The sequence below is a fragment of the Pseudophryne corroboree genome, unplaced genomic scaffold (genome assembly GCF_028390025.1).
Source record: "Pseudophryne corroboree isolate aPseCor3 unplaced genomic scaffold, aPseCor3.hap2 scaffold_397, whole genome shotgun sequence".
Classification (NCBI taxonomy): domain Eukaryota; kingdom Metazoa; phylum Chordata; class Amphibia; order Anura; family Myobatrachidae; genus Pseudophryne; species Pseudophryne corroboree.
In genome coordinates this window covers 500,345-516,965 of record NW_026970038.1, presented here as the reverse complement: position 1 = coordinate 516,965, position 16,621 = coordinate 500,345, and the positions used below count along the sequence as shown (strand labels likewise).

Below are 16,621 nucleotides of genomic sequence, written 5' to 3'. Positions count from 1 at the left end.
GCTGTTACAGTGCCCAGCTGCTGCAAAAAATCATCTTGAATGCTTCAGGGGCTGGGGCATAGCCAACATGAGCCCCACACCGAAGGAGGGTGGAGATGTTTAATGCGAATTAGGGGTCATCCAAGCGCCACAAAAGGACGCCATGCCCTGCACATCCCTTTTTTCTTTTCATATGCAGACGAGGGTTGAAGCCAACTTTGACCCACTGCTTGGATGACATCACCATATGCAAATCCATCTGCTGCAGGCTTTCCCCAGGAATGCTTGCACTAGTTGTTGCATTTGGTTTGTTGTTTGGGGGTGCTTCAGTATTAGGCAGCCTTCTGCCCTCCCATGTTCATCTGAAAATATGTGTTCTCCCTGCAGTTGTTGTCCCCAGATGAGAGTTCCCTTGTGCTGCCTCAGTTGAATCTCCTTTACTTGACAGAGATGTGCCTGAGCAGCGGCCCTCCCCAGCCCTATCCCAAATCATACTTATTTTGCATAGGAGATACCATGGTCATGAAGATTGTTCTCCCAGGGTGAGGTTCATTCATTGCATTCTGGGTATGCTGACCCCTGTGATTTCCCCAAATGTGGGAAACTCAACTGCATTATTTGTGGTAGTGGGGGACTGTGTTTGTGCTTTCCTCTGCTCAGCTCTGGTAAAAGTCAGATTTCTTTGTCTCAGATCTTCCTCTAGCCTTGTTCTTCTTTCGAGAGTTCCCTTGTGCTGCCTCAGTTGGATCTCCTTCACTTGACAGGGGGGTGCCCGAGCAGCGACCCTCCCCAGCTCTAGCCCAACTCCTACTTACCTGCCAGGTGAGATATTATGATCAGGAAGGTGCTTCTCCCAGGGCAAGGCTCACCCATTGCACTCTGGGTGTGCTGCTCCTGCGATTTCCCCAAATGTGGGAAACTTGACTGCATAATTTGTGTTTCCTCTGGTCGGCTCTCATATAATTCAGATCTCTTTGTCTCAGGTCTTTCTCCAGCCTAGTTTGCTGTCTGTTTCCACTTCTCTTTTCTTGAGCCGCTCCCTTCTATGCCCTTGCGCACTATCCTGACCTCTCCCGTCTGCTTACTTTGTGCCTTCCAATGCACAATGCATACTACAGGTAGTGCTGCAGGGCCCACACCCTTTTACATGCTTTACAGAGCAGCTCTGGAGCTGTTACAGTGCCCAGCTGCTGCAAAAAATCATCTTGAATGCTTCAGGGGCTGGGGCATAGCCAACATGAGCCCCACACCGAAGGAGGGTGGAGATGTTTAATGCGAATTAGGGGTCATCCAAGCGCCACAAAAGGACGCCATGCCCTGCACATCCCTTTTTTCTTTTCATATGCAGACGAGGGTTGAAGCCAACTTTGACCCACTGCTTGGATGACATCACCATATGCAAATCCATCTGCTGCAGGCTTTCCCCAGGAATGCTTGCACTAGTTGTTGCATTTGGTTTGTTGTTTGGGGGTGCTTCAGTATTAGGCAGCCTTCTGCCCTCCCATGTTCATCTGAAAATATGTGTTCTCCCTGCAGTTGTTGTCCCCAGATGAGAGTTCCCTTGTGCTGCCTCAGTTGAATCTCCTTTACTTGACAGAGATGTGCCTGAGCAGCGGCCCTCCCCAGCCCTATCCCAAATCATACTTATTTTGCATAGGAGATACCATGGTCATGAAGATTGTTCTCCCAGGGTGAGGTTCATTCATTGCATTCTGGGTATGCTGACCCCTGTGATTTCCCCAAATGTGGGAAACTCAACTGCATTATTTGTGGTAGTGGGGGACTGTGTTTGTGCTTTCCTCTGCTCAGCTCTGGTAAAAGTCAGATTTCTTTGTCTCAGATCTTCCTCTAGCCTTGTTCTTCTTTCGAGAGTTCCCTTGTGCTGCCTCAGTTGGATCTCCTTCACTTGACAGGGGGGTGCCCGAGCAGCGACCCTCCCCAGCTCTAGCCCAACTCCTACTTACCTGCCAGGTGAGATATTATGATCAGGAAGGTGCTTCTCCCAGGGCAAGGCTCACCCATTGCACTCTGGGTGTGCTGCTCCTGCGATTTCCCCAAATGTGGGAAACTTGACTGCATAATTTGTGTTTCCTCTGGTCGGCTCTCATATAATTCAGATCTCTTTGTCTCAGGTCTTTCTCCAGCCTAGTTTGCTGTCTGTTTCCACTTCTCTTTTCTTGAGCCGCTCCCTTCTATGCCCTTGCGCACTATCCTGACCTCTCCCGTCTGCTTACTTGTGCCTTCCAACGCACAATGCATACTACAGGTAGTGCTGCAGGGCCCACACCCTTTTACATGCTTTACAGAACAGCTCTGGAGCTGTTACAGTGCCCAGCTGCTGCAAGAAATCATCTTGAATGCTTCAGGGGCTGGGGCATAGCCAACATGAGACCCACACCGAAGGAGGGTGGAGATGTTTAATGTGAATTAGGGGTCATCCAAGCACCACAAAAGGACGCCATGCCCTGCACATCCCTTTTTTCTTTTCATATGCAGACGAGGGTTGAAGCCAACTTTGACCCACTGCTTGGATGACATCACCATATGCAAATCCATCTGCTGTAGGCCTTCCCCCAGGAATGCTTGTACTAGTTGTTGCATTTGGTTTGTTGTTTGGGGGTGCTTCAGTATTAGGCAGCCTTCTGCCCTCCCATGTTCATCTGAAAATATGTGTTCTCCCAGCAGTTGTTGTCCCCAGATGAGAGTTCCCTTGTGCTGCCTCAGTTGAATCTCCTTTACTTGACAGAGATGTGCCTGAGCAGCGGCCCTCCCCAGCTCTATCCCAAATCATACTTATTTTGCATAGGAGATACCATGGTCATGAAGATTGTTCTCCCAGGGTGAGGTTCATTCATTGCATTCTGGGTATGCTGACTCCTATGATTTCCCCAAATGTGGGAAACTCGACTGCATTATTTGTGGTAGTGGGGGACTGTGTTTGTGCTTTCCTCTGGTCAGCTCTGGTAAAAGTCAGATTTATTTGTCTCAGATCTTCCTCTAGCCTTGTTCTTCTTTCGAGAGTTCCCTTGTGCTGCCTCAGTTGGATCTCCTTCACTTGACAGGGGGGTGCCCGAGCATCGACCCTCCCCAGCTCAAGCCCAACTCCTACTTACCTGCCAGGTGAGATACTATGATCATGAAGGTGCTTCTCCCAGGGCAAGGCTCACCCATTGCACTCTGGGTGTGCTGCTCCTGCGATTTCCCCAAATGTGGGAAACTTGACTGCATAATTTGTGTTTCCCCTGGTCAGCTCTCGTATAATTCAGATCTCTTTGTCTCAGGTCTCTCTCCAGCCTAGTTTGCTGTCTGTTTCAACTTCTCTTTTCTTGAGCCGCTCCCTTCTATGCCCTTGCGCACTATCTTGACTTCTCCCATCTGCTTACTTTGTGCCTTCCAACGCACAATGCGAACTACAGGTAGTGCTGCAGGACCCACACCCTTTTACTTGCCTTACAGAGCAGCTCTGGAGCTATTACAGTGCCCAGCTGCTGCAAGTAATCAGCTTGAATGCTTCAGGGGCTGGGGCATAGCCAACATGAGCCCCACACCGAAGTAGGGTGGAGGTGTTTAATGCGAACTAGGGGTCATCCAAGCGCCGCAAAAGGCCGCCATGCCCTGCACGCCCCTTTTCTCTTTTCATATGCAGACGAGGGTTGAAGCCAACTTTGACCCACTGCTTGGATGACATCACCATATGCAAATCCATCTGCTGCAGGCCTTCCCCCAGGAATGCTTGTACTAGTTGTTGCATTTGGTTTGTTGTTTGGGGGTGCTTCAGTATTAGGCAGCCTTCTGCCCTCCCATGTTCATCTGAAAATATGTGTTCTCCCTGCAGTTGTTGTCCCCAGATGAGAGTTCCCTTGTGCTGCCTCAGTTGAATCTCCTTTACTTGACAGAGATGTGCCTGAGCAGCGGCCCTCCCCAGCCCTATCCCAAATCATACTTATTTTGCATAGGAGATACCATGGTCATGAAGATTGTTCTCCCAGGGTGAGGTTCATTCATTGCATTCTGGGTATGCTGACCCCTGTGATTTCCCCAAATGTGGGAAACTCGACTGCATTATTTGTGGTAGTGGGGGACTGTGTTTGTGCTTTCCTCTGGTCAGCTCTGGTAAAAGCCAGATTTCTGTGTCTCAGATCTTCCTCTAGCCTTGTTCTTCTTTCGAGAGTTCTCTTGTGCTGCCTCAGTTGGATCTCCTTCACTTGACAGGGGGGTGCCCGAGCAGCGACCCTCCTCAGCTCTTGCCCAACTCCTACTTACCTGCCAGGTGAGATACTATGATCATGAAGGTGCTTCTCCCAGGGCAAGGCTCACCCATTGCACTCTGTGTGTGCTGCTCCAGCTATTTCCCCAAATGTGGGAAACTCGACTGCATAATTTGTGTTTCCCCTGGTCGGCTCTCGTATAATTCAGATCTCTTTGTCTCAGGTCTCTCTCCAGCCTAGTTTGCTGTCTGTTTCCACTTCTCTTTTCTTGAGCCGCTCCCTTCTATGCCCTTGCGCACAATCCTGACTTCTCCCGTCTGCTTACTTTGTGCCTTCCAACGCACAATGCAAACTACAGGTAGTGCTGCAGGGCCCACACCCTTTTAGTTGCCTTACAGAGCAGCTCTGGAGCTGTTACAGTGCCCAGCTGCTGCAAGAAATCAGCTTGAATGTTCTTCGTTGATTGATGGAAGAAACATCTTACAAAAACTCTCCAGATTATTGACTTTTTAAAGTTTTTCTAGGAAACGTTCTAGATGAATGCTTATTAGCGTTTGTCAGAATGTACGTTTGCAAAGTGTCTCTGTGGCGCAATCAGTTAGCGTGTTCGGTTATTATCCAAAAGGTTGGTGGTTCAATCCCACCCAGGGACGTAATTTACCTTGTTAGCAGATTTTGGTGATCTTTAAGTAGACAAGTCAAAATTTCAAACCCCCTCTTGTGGTGTAGGGTACCTGGCCTTCTCTGATGTAATCAGAGTTAGATTTGATTAAGTGATTTTATAAAAAAAACAGCTAGGAAGCACAATTTAGCAGTGGGTTGCAGAGAAAAAGAAATATGCTGGCAAAAAAATCCAATTGAGTGATTAAACAGCTCTTCATTTTCTGGCTTTATTTTTATGCTAACAAATTTGTTCTCTGAAAAGTGTCCACAAAGCCAAGTATCTGATTAACACCTTTGTAGGGATGGTTTTTCACCTATTACTAAATTAAACTTGCTTCATTGGAAAGGCAGCAAGATGCATCGTCATTTCAATATCTACTGAAATAATACAGGTTGACACCAGGAAACATTAACGCCACTGCATCCTTGCTGCTTTCTCATGTGGAAGTCTGTTTAATGTGAAAACAAGGTGATATCTAATTAGCACACAGGTAAGGAATTAAGAAAATCTTTATTTAAGGGTGAAGATGTTTCTCACAAAATCGTTGCCCCAATGCATCATTGAAATTCAAGCTGGAAAGATGATTTTAATATATCACTTGTACATTTTGTATTGCTCTTCTGGTGACAATGTAGTTTGTTTTTGTCAATTACCATTTTAATAATAGGGTAAAGAAAATTAAGTGGATTTTTGAAAGAAAACAATACTGTCAATATACTATTAAAACAAATTAAAATGGTAAAAGTTATTGTACTTTAAGTAAAAATAAAAGAGCAAAAATATCAATCCCAGTTTTGAATTACTTTAATTAACAAAAAAAAAAAATGCATATAGCAAAGGATAATTTCAATCTGCCTACCTCTGGGTTATGGGCCCAGCATGCTTCCATTGCAGTACTCTGCTGCACATGTAAGTGCAAGAGATCCTGAAGCACTCACTCATCATGGGAAAGTACCAATGTGTTTCTTCATTGGTTAATGGAAGAAACATCTTACAAAAACTCTCCAGATTATTGACTTTTTAAAGTTTTTCTAGGAAACGTTCTAGATGAATGCTTATTAGCCTTTGTCAGTATGTACTTTTGCAAAGTGTCTCTGTGGCGCAATTGGTTAGTGTGTAAGGCTATTAACAAAAGGTTGGTGGTTCAATCCCACCCAGGAATGTAATTGACCTTGTGATCAGATTTTGGTGATATTTAAGTAGACAAGTCAAAATTTCAAACCCCCTCTTATTGTGTAGGGTACCTGGCCTTCTCTGATGTAATCAGAGTTAGATTTGATTCAGTGATTTTATAAAAAACAGCTAGGAAGCACAATTTAGCAGTGGGTTGCAGATAAAAAAAATATGATGGCAAAAAAATCCAATTGAGTGATTAAACAGCTCTTCATTTTCTGGCTTTATTTTTATGCTAACAAATTTGTTCTCTGAAAAGTGTCCACAAAGCCAAGTCTCTGATTAACACCTTTGTAGGGATGGTTTTTCACCTATTACTAAATTAAACTTGCTTCATTGGAAAGGCAGCAAGATGCATCCTCATTTCAATGTCTACTGAAATAATACAGGTTGACAGCAGGAAACATTAACGCCACTGCATCCTTGCTGCTTTCTCATGTGGAAGTCTGTTTAATGTGAAAACAAGGTGATATCTAATTAGCACACAGGTAAGGAATTAAGAAAATCTTTATTTAAGGGTGAAGATGTTTCTCACAAAATCGTTGCCCCAATGCATCATTGAAATTCAAGCTGGAAAGATGATTTTAATATATCACTTGTACATTTTGTATTGCTCTTCTGGTGACAATGTAGTTTGTTTTTGTCAATTACCATTTTAATAATAGGGTAAAGAAAATTAAGTGGATTTTTGAAAGAAAACAATACTGTCAATATACTATCAAAACAAATTAAAATGGTAAAAGTTATTGTACTTTAAGTAAAAATAAAAGAGCCAAAATATCAATCCCAGTTTTGGATTACTTTAATTAACAAAAAAAATGCATATAGCAAAGGATAGTTTCAATCTGCCTACCTCTGGGTTATGGGCCCAGCATGCTTCCATTGCAGTACTCTGCTGCACATGTAAGTGCAAGAGATCCTGAAGCACTCACTCATCATGGGAATGTACCAATGTGTTTCTTCATTGGTTGATGGAAGAAACATCTTACAAAAACTCTCCAGATTATTGACTTTTTAAAGTTTTTCTAGGAAACGTTCAAGATGAATGCTTATTAGCCTTTGTCAGTATGTACTTTTTGCAAAGTGTCTCTGTGGCGCAATTGGTTAGTGTGTACGGCTATTAACCAAAAGGTTGGTGGTTAAATCCTACCCAGGGACGTAATTGACCTTGTGATCAGATTTTGGTGATATTTAAGTAGACAAGTCAAAATTTCAAACCCCCTCTTATTGTGTAGGGTACCTAGCCTTCTCTGATGTAATCAGAGTTAGATTTGATTCAGTGATTTTATAAAAACAGCTAGGAAGCACAATTTAGCAGTGGGTTGCAGAGAAAAAGAAATATGCTGGCAAAAAAATCCAATTGAGTGATTAAACAGCTCTTCATTTCTTGCTTTATTTTTATGCTAACAAATTTGTTCTCTGAAAAGTGTCCACAAAGCCAAGTCTCTGATTAACACCTTTGTAGGGATGGTTTTTCACCTATTACTAAATTAAACTTGCTTCATTGGAAAGGCAGCAAGATGCATCCTCATTTCAATATCTACTGAAATAATACAGGTTGACACCAGGAAACATTAACGCCACTGCATCCTTGCTGCTTTCTCATGTGGAAGTCTGTTTAATGTGAAAACAAGGTGATATCTAATTAGCACACAGGTAAGGAATTAAGAAAATCTTTATTTAAGGGTGAAGATGTTTCTCACAAAATCGTTGCCCCAATGCATCATTGAAATTCAAGCTGGAAAGATGATTTTAATATATCACTTGTACATTTTGTATTGCTCTTCTGGTGACAATGTAGTTTGTTTTTGTCAATTACCATTTTAATAATAGGGTAAAGAAAATTAAGTGGATTTTTGAAAGAAAACAATACTGTCAATATACTATCAAAACAAATTAAAATGGTAAAAGTTATTGTACTTTAAGTAAAAATAAAAGATCCAAAATATCAATCCCAGTTTTGGATTACTTTAATTAACAAACAAAAAAATGCATATAGCAGAGGATAGTTTCAATCTGCCTACCTCTGGGTTATGGGCCCAGCATGCTTCCATTGCAGTACTCTGCTGCACATGTAAGTGCAAGAGATCCTGAAGCACTCACTCATCATGGGAAAGTACCAATGTGTTTCTTCATTGGTTGATGGAAGAAACATTTTACAAAAACTCTCCAGATTATTGACTTTTTAAAGTTTTTCTAGGAAACGTTCTAGATGAATGCTTATTAGCCTTTGTCAGTATGTACTTTTGCAAAGTGTCTCTGTGGCGCAATTGGTTAGTGTGTACGGCTATTAACCAAAAGGTTGGTGGTTAAATCCTACCCAGGGACGTAATTGACCTTGTGATCAGATTTTGGTGATATTTAAGTAGACAAGTCAAAATTTCAAACCCCATCTTATTGTGTAGGGTACCTGGCCTTCTCTGATGTTATCAGAGTTAGATTTGATTCAGTGGTTTTATAAAAAACAGCTAGGAAGCACAATTTAGCAGTGGGTTGCAGAGAAAAAAAATATGCTGGCAAAAAAATACAATTGAGTGATTAAACAGCTCTTCATTTTCTGGCTTTATTTTTATGCTAACAAATTTGTTCTCTGAAAAGTGTCCACAAAGCCAAGTCTCTGATTAACACCTTTGTAGGGATGGTTTTTCACCTATTACTAAATTAAACTTGCTTCATTGGAAAGGCAGCAAGATGCATCCTCATTTCAATGTCTACTGAAATAATACAGGTTGACACCAGGAAACATTAACGCCACTGCATCCTTGCTGCTTTCTCATGTGGAAGACTGTTTAATGTGAAAACAAGGTGATATCTAATTAGCACACAGGTAAGGAATTAAGAAAATCTTTATTTAAGGGTGAAGATGTTTCTCACAAAATCGTTGCCCCAATGCATCATTGAAATTCAAGCTGGAAAGATGATTTTAATATATCACTTGTACATTTTGTATTGCTCTTCTGGTGACAATGTAGTTTGTTTTTGTCAATTACCATTTTAATAATAGGGTAAAGAAAATTAAGTGGATTTTTGAAAGAAAACAATACTGTCAATATACTATCAAAACAAATTAAAATGGTAAAAGTTATTGTACTTTAAGTAAAAATAAAAGAGCCAAAATATCAATCCCAGTTTTGGATTACTTTAATTAACAAACAAAATGCATATAGCAAAGGATAGTTTCAATCTGCCTACCTCTGGGTTATGGGCCCAGCATGCTTCCATTGCAGTACTCTGCTGCACATGTAAGTGCAAGAGATCCTGAAGCACTCACTCATCATGGGAAAGTACCAATGTGTTTCTTCATTGGTTGATGGAAGAAACATCTTACAAAAACTCTCCAGATTATTGACTTTTTAAAGTTTTTCTAGGAAACGTTCTAGATGAATGCTTATTAGCCTTTGTCAGTATGTACTTTTGCAAAGTGTCTCTGTGGCGCAATTGGTTAGTGTGTAAGGCTATTAACCAAAAGGTTGGTGGTTCAATCCCACCCAGGGACGTAATTGACCTTGTGATCAGATTTTGGTGATATTTAAGTAGACAAGTCAAAATTTCAAACCCCATCTTATTGTGTAGGGTACCTGGCCTTCTCTGATGTAATCAGAGTTAGATTTGATTCATTGATTTTATAAAAACAGCTAGGAAGCACAATTTAGCAGTGGTTTGCAGAGAAAAAAAATATGCTGGCAGAAAAATCCAATTGAGTGATTAAACAGGTCTTCATTTTCTGGCTTTATTTTTATGCTAACAAATTTGTTCTCTGAAAAGTGTCCACAAAGCCAAGTCTCTGATTAACACCTTTGTAAGGATGGTTTTTCACCTATTATTAAATTAAACTTGCTTCATTGGAAAGGCAGCAAGATGCATCCTCATTTCAATGTCTACTGAAATAATACAAGTTGACACCAGGAAACATTAACGCCACTGCATCCTTGCTGCTTTCTCATGTGGAAGTCTGTTTAATGTGAAAACAAGGTGATATCTAATTATCACACAGGTAAGGAATTAAGAAAATCTTTATTTAAGGGTGAAGATGTTTCTCACAAAATCGTTGCCCTAATGCATCATTGAAATTCAAGCTGGAAAGATGATTTTAATATATCACTTGTACATTTTGTATTGCTCTTCTGGTGACAATGTAGTTTGTTTTTGTCAATTACCATTTTAATAATAGGGTAAAGAAAATTAAGTGGATTTTTGAAAGAAAACAATACTGTCAATATACTATCAAAACAAATTAAAATGGTAAAAGTTATTGTACTTTAAGTAAAAATAAAAGAGCCAAAATATAAATCCCAGTTTTGGATTACTTTAATTAACAAAAAAAATGCATATAGCAAAGGATAGTTTCAATCTGCCTACCTCTGGGTTATGGGCCCAGCATGCTTCCATTGCAGTACTCTGCTGCACATGTAAGTGCAAAAGATCCTGAAGCACTCACTCATCATGGGAAAGTACCAATGTGTTTCTTCATTGGTTGATGGAAGAAACATCTTACAAAAACTCTCCAGATTATTGACTTTTTAAAGTTTTTCTAGGAAACGTTCTAGATGAATGCTTATTAGATTTTGTCAGTATGTACTTTTGCAAAGTGTCTCTGTGGAGCAATTGGTTAGTGTGTAAGGCTATTAACCAAAAGGTTGGTGGTTCAATCCCACCCAGGGACGTAATTGACCTTGTGTTCAGATTTTGGTGATCTTTAAGTAGACAAGTCAAAATTTCAAACCCCCTCTTATTGTGTAGGGTACCTGGCCTTCTCTGATGTTATCAGAGTTAGATTTGATTCAGTGATTTTATAAAAAACAGCTAGGAAGCACAATTTAGCAGTAGGTTGCAGAGAAAAAAAATATGCTGGCAGAAAAATCCAATTTAGTGAATAAACAGCTCTTCATTTTCTGGCTTTATTTTTATGCTAACAAATTTGTTCTCTGAAAAGTGTCCACAAAGCCAAGTCTCTGATTAACACCTTTGTAAGGATGGTTTTTCACCTATTACTAAATTAAACTTGCTTCATTGGAAAGGCAGCAAGATGCATCCTCATTTCAATGTCTACTGAAATAATACAGGTTGACACCAGGAAACATTAACGCCACTGCATCCTTGCTGCTTTCTCATGTGGAAGTCTGTTTAATGTGAAAACAAGGTGATATCTAATTAGCACACAGGTAAGGAATTAAGAAAATCTTTATTTAAGGGTGAAGATGTTTCTCACAAAATCGTTGCCCCAATGCATCATTGAAATTCAACCTGGAAAGATGATTTTAATATATCACTTGTACATTTTGTATTGCTCTTCTGGTGACAATGTAGTTTGTTTTTGTCAATTACCATTTTAATAATAGGGTAAAGAAAATTAAGTGGATTTTTGAAAGAAAACAATACTGTCAATATACTATTAAAACAAATTAAAATGGTAAAAGTTATTGTACTTTAAGTAAAAATAAAAGAGCAAAAATATCAATCCCAGTTTTGGATTACTTTAATTAACAAAAAAAATGCATATAGCAAAGGATAGTTTCAATCTGCCTATCTCTGGGTTATGGGCCCAGCATGCTTCCATTGCAGTACTCTGCTGCACATGTAAGTGCAAGAGATCCTGAAGCACTCACTCATCATGGGAAAGTACCAATGTGTTTCTTCATTGGTTGATGGAAGAAACATCTTACAAAAACTCTCCAGATTATTTACTTTTTAAAGTTTTTCTAGGAAACGTTCTTGATGAATGCTTATTAGCCTTTGTCAGTATGTACTTTTTGCAAAGTGTCTCTGTGGTGCAATTGGTTAGTGTGTAAGGCTATTAACCAAAAGGTTGGTGGTTCAATCCCACCCAGGAATGTAATTGACCTTGTGATCAGATTTTGGTGATATTTAAGTAGACAAGTCAAAATTTCAAACCCCCTCTTATTGTGTAGGGTACCTGGCCTTCTCTGATGTAATCAGAGTTAGATTTGATTCAGTGATTTTATAAAAAACAGCTAGGAAGCACAATTTAGTAGTGGGTTGCAGAGAAAAAAAATATGCTGGCAAAAAAAATCCAATTGAGTGATTAAACAGCTCTTCATTTTCTGGCTTTATTTTTATGCTAACAAATTTGTTCTCTGAAAAGTGTCCACAAAGCCAAGTCTCTGATTAACACCTTTGTAGGGATGGTTTTTCACCTATTACTAAATTAAACTTGCTTCATTGGAAAGGCAGCAAGATGCATCCTCATTTCAATGTCTACTGAAATAATACAAGTTGACACCAGGAAACATTAACGCCACTGCATCCTTGCTGCTTTCTCATGTGGAAGTCTGTTTAATGTGAAAACTAGGTGATATCTAATTATCACACAGGTAAGGAATTAAGAAAATCTTTATTTAAGGGTGAAGATGTTTCTCACAAAATCGTTGCCCCAATGCATCATTGAAATTCAAGCTGGAAAGATGATTTTAATATATCACTTGTACATTTTGTATTGCTCTTCTGGTGACAATGTAGTTTGTTTTTGTCAATTACCATTTTAATAATAGGGTAAAGAAAATTAAGTGGATTTTTGAAAGAAAACAATACTGTCAATATACTATCAAAACAAATTAAAATGGTAAAAGTTATTGTACTTTAAGTAAAAATAAAAGAGCCAAAATATAAATCCCAGTTTTGGATTACTTTAATTAACAAAAAAAATGCATATAGCAAAGGATAGTTTCAATCTGCCTACCTCTGGGTTATGGGCCCAGCATGCTTCCTTTGCAGTACTCTGCTGCACATGTAAGTGCAAAAGATCCTGAAGCACTCACTCATCATGGGAAAGTACCAATGTGTTTCTTCATTGGTTGATGAAAGAAACATCTTACAAAAACTCTCCAGATTATTGACTTTTTAAAGTTTTTCTAGGAAACGTTCTAGATGAATGCTTATTAGATTTTGTCAGTATGTACTTTTGCAAAGTGTCTCTGTGGCGCAATTGGTTAGTGTGTAAGGCTATTAACCAAAAGGTTGGTGGTTCAATCCCACCCAGGGACGTAATTGACCTTGTGTTCAGATTTTGGTGATCTTTAAGTAGACAAGTCAAAATTTCAAACCCCCTCTTATTGTGTAGGGTACCTGGCCTTCTCTGATGTTATCAGAGTTAGATTTGATTCAGTGATTTTATAAAAAACAGCTAGGAAGCACAATTTAGCAGTAGGTTGCAGAGAAAAAAAATATGCTGGCAGAAAAATCCAATTTAGTGAATAAACAGCTCTTCATTTTCTGGCTTTATTTTTATGCTAACAAATTTGTTCTCTGAAAAGTGTCCACAAAGCCAAGTCTCTGATTAACACCTTTGTAAGGATGGTTTTTCACCTATTACTAAATTAAACTTGCTTCATTGGAAAGGCAGCAAGATGCATCCTCATTTCAATGTCTACTGAAATAATACAGGTTGACACCAGGAAACATTAACGCCACTGCATCCTTGCTGCTTTCTCATGTGGAAGTCTGTTTAATGTGAAAACAAGGTGATATCTAATTAGCACACAGGTAAGGAATTAAGAAAATCTTTATTTAAGGGTGAAGATGTTTCTCACAAAATCGTTGCCCCAATGCATCATTGAAATTCAACCTGGAAAGATGATTTTAATATATCACTTGTACATTTTGTATTGCTCTTCTGGTGACAATGTAGTTTGTTTTTGTCAATTACCATTTTAATAATAGGGTAAAGAAAATTAAGTGGATTTTTGAAAGAAAACAATACTGTCAATATACTATTAAAACAAATTAAAATGGTAAAAGTTATTGTACTTTAAGTAAAAATAAAAGAGCAAAAATATCAATCCCAGTTTTGGATTACTTTAATTAACAAAAAAAATGCATATAGCAAAGGATAGTTTCAATCTGCCTATCTCTGGGTTATGGGCCCAGCATGCTTCCATTGCAGTACTCTGCTGCACATGTAAGTGCAAGAGATCCTGAAGCACTCACTCATCATGGGAAAGTACCAATGTGTTTCTTCATTGGTTGATGGAAGAAACATCTTACAAAAACTCTCCAGATTATTTACTTTTTAAAGTTTTTCTAGGAAACGTTCTTGATGAATGCTTATTAGCCTTTGTCAGTATGTACTTTTTGCAAAGTGTCTCTGTGGTGCAATTGGTTAGTGTGTAAGGCTATTAACCAAAAGGTTGGTGGTTCAATCCCACCCAGGAATGTAATTGACCTTGTGATCAGATTTTGGTGATATTTAAGTAGACAAGTCAAAATTTCAAACCCCCTCTTATTGTGTAGGGTACCTGGCCTTCTCTGATGTAATCAGAGTTAGATTTGATTCAGTGATTTTATAAAAAACAGCTAGGAAGCACAATTTAGTAGTGGGTTGCAGAGAAAAAAAATATGCTGGCAAAAAAAATCCAATTGAGTGATTAAACAGTTCTTCATTTTCTGGCTTTATTTTTATGCTAACAAATTTGTTCTCTGAAAAGTGTCCACAAAGCCAAGTCTCTGATTAACACCTTTGTAGGGATGGTTTTTCACCTATTACTAAATTAAACTTGCTTCATTGGAAAGGCAGCAAGATGCATCCTCATTTCAATGTCTACTGAAATAATACAAGTTGACACCAGGAAACATTAACGCCACTGCATCCTTGCTGCTTTCTCATGTGGAAGTCTGTTTAATGCGAAAACAAGGTGATATCTAATTAGCACACAGGTAAGGAATTAAGAAAATCTTTATTTAAGGGTGAAGATGTTTCTCACAAAATCGTTGCCCCAATGCATCATTGAAATTCAAGCTGGAAAGATGATTTTAATATATCACTTGTACATTTTGTATTGCTCTTCTGGTGACAATGTAGTTTGTTTTTGTCAATTACCATTTTAATAATAGGGTAAAGAAAATTAAGTGGATTTTTGAAAGAAAACAATACTGTCAATATACTACTAAAACAAATTAAAATGGTAAAAGTTATTGTACTTTAAGTAAAAATAAAAGAGCCAAAATATCAATCCCAGTTTTGGATTACTTTAATTAAAAAAAAAAAGCATACAGCAGAGGATAGTTTCAATCTGCCTACCTCTGGGTTATGAGCCCAGCATGCTTCCATTGCTGTACTCTGCTGCACATGTAAGTGCAAGAGATCCTGAAGCACTCACTCATCATGGGAAAGTACCAATGTGTTTCTTCGTTGGTTGATGGAAGAAACATCTTACAAAAACTCTCCAGATTATTGACTTTTTAAAGTTTTTCTAGGAAACGTTTTAGATGAATGTTTATTAGCCTTTGTCAGTATGCACTTTCGCAAAGTGTCTCTGTGGCGCAATCAGTTAGTGTGTACGGCTAATAACTAAAAGGTTGGTGGTTCAATCCCACCCAGAGATGTAATTGATCTTGTTATCAGATTTTGGTGATCTTTAAGTATACAAGTCAAAATTTCAAACCCCCTCTTATGGTGTAGGGCAGTGGTTCTCAAACTCGGTCCTCAGGACCCCACACAGTGCATGTTTTGCAGGTAACCCAGCAAGTGCACAGGTGTATTAATTACTCACTGACACATTTTAAAAGGTCCACAGGTGGAGCTAATTATGTCACTTGTGATTCTGTGAGGAGACCTGCAAAACATGCACTGTGTGGGGTCCTGAGGACCGAGTTTGAGAACCTGTGGTGTAGGGTACCTGGCCTTCTCTGATGTAATCAGAGTTAGATTTGATTCAGTGATTTTATAAAAACATCTAGGAAGCACAATTTAGCAGTGGGTTGCAGAGAAAAAGAAATATGCTTGCAAAAAAATCAAATTGCTTGATTTAACAGCTCTTAATTTCCTTGCTTTATTTTTATGCTAACAAATTTGTTCTCTGAAAAGTGTCCACAAAGCCAAGTCTCTGATTAACACCTTTGTAGGGATGGTTTTTCACCTATTACTAAATTAAACTTGCTTCATTGGAAAGGCAGCAAGATGCATCCTCATTTCAATGTCTACTGAAATAATACAGGTTGACACCAGGAAACATTAACGACACTGCATCCTTGCTGCTTTCTCATGTGGAAGTCTGTTTAATGTGAAAACAAGGTGATATCTAATTAGCACACAGGTAAGGAATTACGAAAATCTTTATTTAAGGGTGAAGATGTTTCTCACAAAATTGTTGCCCCAATGCATCATTGAAATTCAAGCTGGAAAGATGATTTTAATATATCACTTGTACATTTTGTATTGCTCTTCTGGTGACAATGTAGTTTTTTTTGTCAATTACCATTTTAATAACAGGGTAAAGAAAATTAAGTGGATTTTTGAAAGAAAACTATACTGTCAATATACTATTAAAACAAATTAAAATGGTAAAAGTTATTGTACTTTAAGTAAAAATAAAAGAGCAAAAATATCAATCCCAGTTTTGATTACTTAAATTAACAAAAAAAATGCATATAGCAAAGGATAGTTTCAATCTGCCTACCTCTGGGTTATGGGTCCAGCATGCTTCCATTGCAGTACTCTGCTGCACATGTAAGTGCAAGAGATCCTGAAGCACTCACTCATCATGGGAAAGTACCAATGTGTTTATTCGTTGGTTGATGGAAGAAACATCTTACAAAAACTCTCCAGATTATTGATTTTTTAATGTTTTTCTAGGAAACGTTC

General features: G+C 38.8%; 8 non-coding genes across 8 annotated transcripts; all 8 read left to right on the top strand.

Moving 5' to 3' along the window:
• The first annotated feature begins 470 nt into the window (after positions 1-470).
• On the top strand, positions 471-634 carry LOC135023437 (U1 spliceosomal RNA). The gene has a single exon (XR_010220387.1). It is a non-coding gene; the product is annotated as a U1 spliceosomal RNA (small nuclear RNA).
• A 152-nt stretch (positions 635-786) lies between these two features.
• Positions 787-949, top strand: LOC135023466 (U1 spliceosomal RNA). The gene has a single exon (XR_010220414.1). It is a non-coding gene; the product is annotated as a U1 spliceosomal RNA (small nuclear RNA).
• A 670-nt stretch (positions 950-1,619) lies between these two features.
• On the top strand, positions 1,620-1,783 carry LOC135023436 (U1 spliceosomal RNA). The gene has a single exon (XR_010220386.1). It is a non-coding gene; the product is annotated as a U1 spliceosomal RNA (small nuclear RNA).
• Positions 1,784-1,935: 152 nt separating this feature from the next.
• LOC135023464 (U1 spliceosomal RNA) lies at positions 1,936-2,098 on the top strand. The gene has a single exon (XR_010220413.1). It is a non-coding gene; the product is annotated as a U1 spliceosomal RNA (small nuclear RNA).
• A 670-nt stretch (positions 2,099-2,768) lies between these two features.
• On the top strand, positions 2,769-2,932 carry LOC135023451 (U1 spliceosomal RNA). The gene has a single exon (XR_010220400.1). It is a non-coding gene; the product is annotated as a U1 spliceosomal RNA (small nuclear RNA).
• A 152-nt stretch (positions 2,933-3,084) lies between these two features.
• LOC135023467 (U1 spliceosomal RNA) lies at positions 3,085-3,247 on the top strand. The gene has a single exon (XR_010220415.1). It is a non-coding gene; the product is annotated as a U1 spliceosomal RNA (small nuclear RNA).
• Positions 3,248-3,918: 671 nt separating this feature from the next.
• LOC135023439 (U1 spliceosomal RNA) lies at positions 3,919-4,082 on the top strand. The gene has a single exon (XR_010220389.1). It is a non-coding gene; the product is annotated as a U1 spliceosomal RNA (small nuclear RNA).
• Positions 4,083-4,234: 152 nt separating this feature from the next.
• Positions 4,235-4,397, top strand: LOC135023432 (U1 spliceosomal RNA). Its single transcript, XR_010220383.1, has one exon. It is a non-coding gene; the product is annotated as a U1 spliceosomal RNA (small nuclear RNA).
• The last annotated feature ends 12,224 nt before the right edge of the window (positions 4,398-16,621 follow it).